The 8,477-nt window shown below is 48.3% G+C and overlaps 1 pseudogene; it reads right to left on the bottom strand.

The window, feature by feature from the left end:
- Positions 1-4,124: 4,124 nt before the first annotated feature.
- LOC138835374 (MTRF1L release factor glutamine methyltransferase-like) lies at positions 4,125-8,082 on the bottom strand (annotated as a pseudogene).
- Between the last annotated feature and the right edge of the window lie 395 nt (positions 8,083-8,477).

The raw sequence follows: 8,477 nt of genomic DNA, 5'->3' as shown, positions 1-8,477 counted from the left end.
ATACATATATATATATGTACACACACACACACACATATATATATTCCTTCCCATATATATATATATATATATATATATATATATATATATATATATATACATATGAGAAGGAATGTGAGGATATTAATTTATATATATGTATATTATTACCAATTATTTGTTATTACATTATGGCACCATTTAATGAAGTATCATGGTTGAATACATATAAAATCATTAATTAAAAATTAGTTAATATCCTTCCATTAGAGGAATCATACCATGGTGCTAAAATGGAAGATATAAATCCAATAATATTTGTGTGGCATTCTAAAATAGAATCATGAATTAATTGCAAATTTAATTATTATTTTATAGCATTCCATTAGCATTCACACGAGTAGGAATGAGTTTGTCAGGATCTCCCTTCATTTTTAGGTAGCAGTCCTAACATTCGAACTCCAAGGCTGGGTAGCTTACTTCAAATGCAAACAATAAGAATGACACCATGAATATTTTAGATTGTCACTATTAAAAAAATAACAACAAGAAGAAAAGAAAGCCAGGTGTCAGCAGCTCCTGCCTGTAATCCTAGCTCCTCAGGAGGCTGAGAATGTAGAGAATGCCAATTTGAATTCAGCCAGGGCAGGAAAGTCGGTGACACTCTTATTTCTAACAGATCACAGGAAAAAAAATGAGTGGGATTGTGTCTCAAGTTGCAGAGTGTTACCCTTGAGCAAAAGGAGCTCAGGGACAGAGCATAGGCTCACAGTTCAACCCCAGACTTGCCTCCCCACCCCCCACCCCGAATAAAAAAGGCAGCAGTAACTTCATGTCTCTGTGTATGAAAGGATGTTGTATGGATGATGGGCATTCAGCAGGTTGCCCATGCTCAGCCCACCCAACTTGGGCAAGCTGGGACAAGCCCTCAGAGTTCCTAGGCTGTAGGAGTGGTGGAAGGTTCTGGATCCACATTCTCTATCCCTAGACCTCTAGGGCCTGGTGGCTTTCACCCATTCATCATTCCTCATTGCTGAGTCAAAGACTAGTTCCAAATCTCGGTAAAGATATGAAATAGTCAGCAATTTCTATGCCTGAAGGGATAAGCCAATAAATCTCACCCTCATAACTCCTGTTAAAAGTCAGCCTTGGGCTGCAAATGTGCCTTAGTGGTAGAGTGCTTATCTAGCATGCAAGAAGCCCTGAGTTCGATTCCTCAGTAATGCAGAAACAGAAAAAGGCAAAAGTGGCATCATGGCTAGCCCTCAGGAAAAAAATCAAAGGAACATGCCCAGACTCTAAGTTCAAGCCCCAAGACTGGCAAAAAAAAAGTGAGCCTGGTAAGACATATTCTTCTGGGACTCAAGAGGGCTGAGGTTATAGGTAAGAGATAGAGGGCAGCTACTTGTGGCTCACCCCTGTAATCTCAGCTATTCAGGAGGCTGAGATCTGAGGATCATAATTACAAGTAGGAAATTCAATATGAGAAACTTTTCTCCAATTAAACACCCAGAAGTAGAGCTGTGTTTCAAGTAGTAGACTGCTAGCCTTGAGCAGAAAAGCTCAGGGATAGTGTCCACGCCATGAATTCAAACCCTAGAAGGACTGGAAAACACACACACACACACACACACATACACACACACACACACACACACACACACACACACACACACACACACACACACACACACACACACACACACACACACACACCAAGATAGAGCATTTGCCAGTAAGCCTGCAAAAGTTCCACCTCTAGAGAGAGAAAGGAAGGAAAGACTTGCTCCAGGAGGTGATATAATCAGTGCCAAAATTCCACAGGAGTTCTTAGGTGTGGAACAGGACAGAGAGCCTCAGGCAGAAGGTACAGAATAGGCAAAATTCCATAGGTATGGTATAGAGCAGGTGGTGTGGGTGGAATGAAGGTTCTGTGGCTTCAGAAAAGTCTGGCAGGGCATTCAAGGCTGGGTCAAGGTTTGTACTTGAGTCACAGGTTTGGAAGAGGGTGGAGTCCCAGAAAGGGGCCCAGGGGGAAGATTAGCTTGGCTTTTCACCATGGACCCCAGTCATTTCCTGTGGCTGGAAGTCTATTTTTCACAGCTCCTGACCCTTGGGCCTCCTTTGCATTGAGGAGTCAGGACAAATGCAGGGAAGAACCCTTGCTTAAGAAAAGCTTCTGGGCTGGGAAAGTGGCTCAGTAGTAGAGCACTTGCCTTGCATCCATGAGGCTCTGGGTTCTATTCTTCAGCACCACAAAAGCAAAAAGAAAAAAGCCAGAAGTGTCGATGTGGCTCAAGTGTTAGAGTGCTAGCCTTGAGCTGAAGACCTGAGGGACAGTGCCTAGGACCAGAGTTCAGGCCCCAGGACCAGAGCCCCCCCCTCCAAAAAAAAAAAAAGGAAGAGAAAAGTTTCTACCCCAATGCCACCATTAGCTCCCTCCCTTTAGCTACCCAGGAGAGTGGGATCAGAGATCATGGACCAAAGCCAGGTCAGGAAAGGTATGTTAGTGAGACTTTTTTTGCCAGCGAACTACCAAAAGCCAGAAATGGCACTGTTGCTCAAGTGGTAGAGTGCCAACCTTGAGGGAAAAACTTAAGTGACTGGAACCAGACCCTGAGTTCAAGGCCAGTAATGACATAGAATAAAAAAAGAAAAAGAAAAGAAAAGCTGTCAGGAGCTCCTAGTTCACTGTGGTGAATGGCCAGATCAGCTGGGCGCTGGTGACTCATGTCTGTCCTCTTAGCTCCTCAGGAGGCTGAAATCTGAAGAGCTTGGTTGAAAGCCAGCCCTGGCAGGAAAATCTGTGAGACTCTGATCTCCAAGGAAGCACCAGCAAACTGGAAGAGGCACTGTAGCTCAAGCGATAAGCTGAAGAGCTGAGGGGACAGCACCCAGGCCCAGAGTTCCAGTCCCATGACCAACTCCCCTGGCCTGCTTGGAACTCACACTTTGGCTCTAGCCAGAGTGTTTTCCAGTGGGCCCCTGAGTTTCTCCCAATGTCTAGGTGTCCTACAAGTCTTGAGAGCAGCCCATTTGGAAGCCTTTGCTACAGAGCAGGCCACATTATCAGAGAAGTTTCCAGCCTTGGGGAACAGAGGTCATCGGCTGGGTCATCTGAATGGCATCTGTCATGGGTGCAGTGTGGATCTGAGCAGTAAATCAACTTCTCAGACCACAGGTTTGGGGCAAGGAGGGCCAGAAGTTGCAAGTGGCATGGCAGGTAACAGCGGCTCAAACGGATATACCAAGAGTGCGAATCTGTCAGGCACATCTCCGGTGGGTGTTGAGTTGGGCTCATGAAAGTCTTGTGGGTTCACAAATCCACAGCCAGCTAGCTGGCTGCTGCTCATAGCAGTCGCTATCCCAGGAGTCCCAGGGCTCAGATCCCTGCTTCCTCACCAGTGCTCAGGGGCAGATGAAGGTCTGCAAATGGGGGCCAACTACGAAGTCGCATCCACAGTGTCCTTTCCCTTGGTCCTGTGGCCCCATGGATGGTGGAGGTCAGGAGCTCTTGGCTCCCACTCATCATCCTGGCTATTCGGGAGTCTGAGGTCTGATGGTCATGACTCAGAGCCAGCCCGGGTCCATGAGATTATTATCTCCCATATACCACCTGTCCCGCCCCCAACCCACACACAAAAAAGCCAGATGTGGTGCTGTGGCTCAAGTGGTAGAGCCTCAGCCTTGAACAAAAGAAGCTCAGGGATAACACCCAGGCCCTGAATCCAAGCCCTAGGACTCACACAATCATAATAAAATAAATGAACAGTGTACACATTTTATCTGACTACCAAGAAAGATGAATTCAGTCTTTGATCTGGCTGGTATTTTTAACCAAAGTTAAGGGGCTTCCCTTGATGTTCCCCTAAACCTCTCCTTCTCTCCTTTATCTGTCCAGCCTTCGGTTGTAGGACAGAATTCGGATCATACCCCTGAATGTGACCTTAAGTACCCTATCCCATCCACCTTCCTTGGGGTCAGGATACTGGATGCACTTCCTGCAGGGAGGATGAGGCACTGCAGAGAGGAGGGTAGGTATCCCCAACACTTACACACACACACACACACACACACACACACACACACACACACACACACACACACACACACACACACACACACACACACACCCTAAGGCCAACTCAGATTAGCCTTTTACAAAGAAACTTTAGTAACACAGCTCCTGATCCACAGCCCACATCCAGAATGAGAGGGCCACCTTGGATTCCAGCCACATGGGGATGCTAGGCCATCTCTTCCAGCACCCATTCAAACAGTTCCAGTTCCAGAGAGAGAGAAAGAGAGGGAGGGAGGGAGAGAGAGAGAGAGAGAGAGAGACAGACAGACAGACAGACAGACAGACAGACAGACAGACAGACAGACAGACAGACAGAGACAGAGACAGAGACAGAGACAGAGACAGAGACAGAGACAGAGAGACAGACCGACAGACAGACAGACAGACAGACAGAGACAGAGAGAGTCATAGAGAGACAGAGAGACAGAGACAGAGAGAGACAGAGACAGAGACGGAGAGGGAGAGAGAAAGGGAGAGGGAGAGAGTGCCAGAATTATACTTAAGCCAGTTGCCGGTGACTCAGGCCTATAATCCTAACTACACAGGAGGCTGAGATGTGAAGATCATGGTTCATGGGTGGCCAGGGCAGAAACATCTGTGAGACTCTTATCCTCAATAACCACAAGAAAAATGGAAAAGACATTGTGTCTCATGAGGTAGAGTGCTAGCCTTGACCTGAGGAGCTTGGGGACAGCATCCAGGCCCCACAAATGACAAGAAGTGGACTTCCCACCACAAGAAGTGGACTGAATAACACCCACTGTCCTAAGGAGCATGGCAGAGAAGTCAGGCTGAGCTTCCTCTCAGCTGGGGGTCATGAGTAGTTCACCCAGCTTCTCCATGCCACGTTTTCTCCAGCTGCACAACTGATTACAGTGAAGGATCCCCTTCCTCATGAGGATAGAGTAATGATGAAAGACAGCCAGGTTTTGTTTCATAATCCCACACGTGTTGCACGATTACAGGCCCCATCTGAGCCCTTTCCACGTAACTTCCTGTCATATGCTCACAGAATTGCTGACAACCGTATCTGACAGCCGCGCCATTTGTGCCTGGCCCTGCTCAGGAGATCCCTCTGTATAAGTTCCTTATTTTTCTCACAACTCTCCCATGAGGAGACTGAGGTCCGATGGTTGACGTCCAACCCAGAGCTTCACCTGGGTTCAAGAATCAGCTGCCATGGACTAAGAGTTTGGGACAATCCATCTAAATCAATGACTGAGCATGGCACTAATGCCTACCATCCCAACCCCCCCCCCACACACACACACACACATCCACAGTCCTTTGCAGGCAAAGATATTGTACTTTCTTTTTGTTGGTTGTGGCGCTTGAACTTTGGGCCTGGGTGCTGTTCTGGAGCTCCTCAGCTCAAGGCCAGCACTCTACTACTTGAGCCACAATACCACTTCTGGTTTTCTGGTGCTTTGTTGGAGAGAAGAGTCTGAGGGTCTTTCCTGCCCAAGCTTGCTTTGAACCGTGATCTTCAGATCTCAGCTCCTGAGTCCTTAGGATGACAGCCATTAGCCACTGGCACCCGGCCAAAGATGCTTTTCCATTCCTGTCATCCTGTCCCCTCAGGAGGCTGAGATCTGTTTTCTGCAGTTGGATGCCACCCTTGGCAGCAAAGTCCATGAGCACTCTTATCTCCAATTAAATACCCAAATATCTTGCAAGTGGAGCTGTGGCTCAAATGGCAGAGTGCTAGCTTTTAGCATAAAACAACAGATGAGACCCAGGCCCTAGTTTTAAGCTTTTTCTAGCATAGACCCACCCAAGAAAGGGAAGCAGGTGTGCACACAGGAGCTCAAAGCTCACAAAAGTACTCAAGACTCACAGAATAGATCCCATCCTGCTCTGATTGTCTGGATTCTATGTCCTAGATCACAGCAGTCTTAGATGGGACTGACCATGCACCAAGTCAGGATGGTCAAGTACAATCTCATACTGAGGATCCCGTGACCTCATGAAGGACTCAAGATCTTACTGTCCTGCATCGACCCTGGGCAGGCAGGTGAGGTCTAGTTATCCAACCACAAGATATGGGAACGAAAGGATTTCTTGGCCAAGGGATGCAGACTGGAGGGCTCTAGGTCCCTCTCTCTAAGGAGGGAGAAAAGGGCCGATCCATCCCAGGAATGTTCCTGGGTTGTGAGTATCCTCAATAAAACAACCCTGCTTAGAGTCAGTGCCTCTGTTTTTTCCACCAGCCTCTACCCAGCCCTGCCCCACTTACAATCGGCCCTCTCTGATGCCAGAGGTGCCATCTGGACTAAAGGCTGAGCCAGCAAAGTGACCCAGCTCTGACTCTGAGAATGGCAGTCACAGGGCCCTAGAGTCCCCTAGAGGAAGTCTCAGGGCAACACGGATCTAACTCCAGCCCTCATTCTCTGGCTGTCCTGTGCAAGTGGCACACTCACGTCTGTCTCTGGTCAAGGATTGAACACCGGGGGTGTCATCTTCAGATAGACCCAGCAATAATCCCAGTCCCCAAGGATGTACCGCACAGGCATCCTGCAGTGGATGACAGCCAGCTTGTCAATAGTGAAACCAAAGTGCCAGGATTTTTAACAGCCATTTGGCTCTGTCGAAGGCTCTATCACTGATGGTCTAGGTTGTCAGGTGAGGTCATGGCTCCAATGGCCTGACACACCTGACCTGGGATGATCCTTCCTCTTCATCTTCCTGTTTATCCATTCCCCCCCTCCTCTTGACACTCCCTCAGCCTATACCTCCCTATTCCTTGGACACTTTCTTCTTATCTGAACAGAAAATAAACTCGGAGGGCCTGCGGAGACTGAAATTTGGTGATGCATCTTGAGCCCTAAGGTCTACCCGAGGCTGTTTCCCTCTGCAGCCGGCGCACACACAGCTCCTGGATGTCATGAAGTTGCTGAGGGGTCAATGGCTCTGTCCTACATACTGGCTTTAGGCTCTGAAACTGTCCCCACAGAGACTGTGAATGGTTGGCTCCCTTGATCCAGGGACTCCAAACCAAGGCTTGCATGTTCCGTTCCTTTCCTCCTTTTCTCCCTCCATCCTTCCCACCTCTCTTTCTCTTTGCTTTCTTTGTGTCAGTTCTGGGCCTTGAACTCAGATTCTGGGTGCTGTCTCTGAGCCTTTTTACTCAAGGCCAACAGTCTACAGTTTGAGCCACTCATCAATTTCTGGCATTTTCTTTTTGGCTGTTTGTTGGAGATAAGAGTCTTACAGGCAGGCTGGGAAGGTGGCTCAGTGGTAGAGCGCTTGCCTTGCATGCTCAAGGTCCTGGGTTCGATTCCTCAGCACCACATAAGAAAAAAGAAAAAAGCCAGAAGTGGCGCTGTGGCTCAAGTGGTAGAGCGCTATACTTGAGCTGAAGAGCTGAGGGAAATCGCCCAGGCCCAGAGTTCAGGCCCCACGACTGGACCCTCCCACAAAAAAAGAGTCTTACAGGCTTTTCTGCCTGGTAATTAAGCCTCAGTCCTCCTATCTCAGCCTCCTAAGTAGCTAGGATGTTAGGTGTGAAGCACCGGCACCCAGCTCAAATCAAGATTTCTCCATGTGCTGTGGAACCGGCACTGGAACCTTTCATCGTCTATGACTGCCTGGACCTGGCACACACACTGTAACGGTTTGTTGGACAAATAAATGAGCATCTCTCTATGACAATATTACAGAAAACTCCCATCCAACTCAGGTAAGTATCCTGGTGGTGGAAGGATTGGTGGGGGAGGTGTCAAAGCCTATGTAGTTCTACCACAGTTCTCCCTCATCCCTCGTCCTGCCCTCCTTGTGCCACCGCACTTAACTGTTTTGGCTCTGAGAATGTGAGCCACGATGTACTCGCTGGATTCTGGGGCCTCTTGGATGCCTCTCTTCTCAAAGATCTTTGTCCAGTGGCTGACCCACACTTTGCCACTCAGTTCCGCCCTCAGGTGTGAATGAGGTTGCTATGAGGTGAATACCTGGCTCAAGGGGCCTCCTCTTCTCCCCCTGGGGCCAGACAGGATGGTCCACCACATACGGCCCCCAAGTTTCATGTTGCAGAGAAAGGATGCTTGAGGCATCTGGGGTCTCTGGATCTCTCAGATTCCAGTGCAGGTGCTGGGAGTCATCTCTGCTCACAGCTGGCAGGCTTGGGATGCGAGGTCACCGTCTCTGCTTCCCATGTTGTCCATGACTGTGGTGGTCACACTAGAGAGAACCAGAGGAGGATCAGAAGCTGCTGGAGGAAGGCAGTCATGGTACGATATTCATGACAAGAGAAGATCTGGCTTGGGAACTCTGCATGTGCTGCTTTGAACATCATAGTTTGGCAGCTGAAATCCTCCATCTAATTTGACCTATAATCCCAGTCATTAGTAGTAATTGCCAGCTTAAAGATAAAACCCTGGAAAAGCTGGCATGTCAGTTGTCCCAATCAAACTTAAAGGGT

Source organism: Dipodomys merriami, unplaced genomic scaffold (genome assembly GCF_024711535.1).
Source record: "Dipodomys merriami isolate MVZ:Mamm:240054 unplaced genomic scaffold, mDipMer1.0.p SCAF_234, whole genome shotgun sequence".
Taxonomy (NCBI): domain Eukaryota; kingdom Metazoa; phylum Chordata; class Mammalia; order Rodentia; family Heteromyidae; genus Dipodomys; species Dipodomys merriami.
The sequence above is the reverse complement of the archived record's forward strand: the minus strand, read 5'-3'. Positions and strand labels throughout refer to the sequence as shown.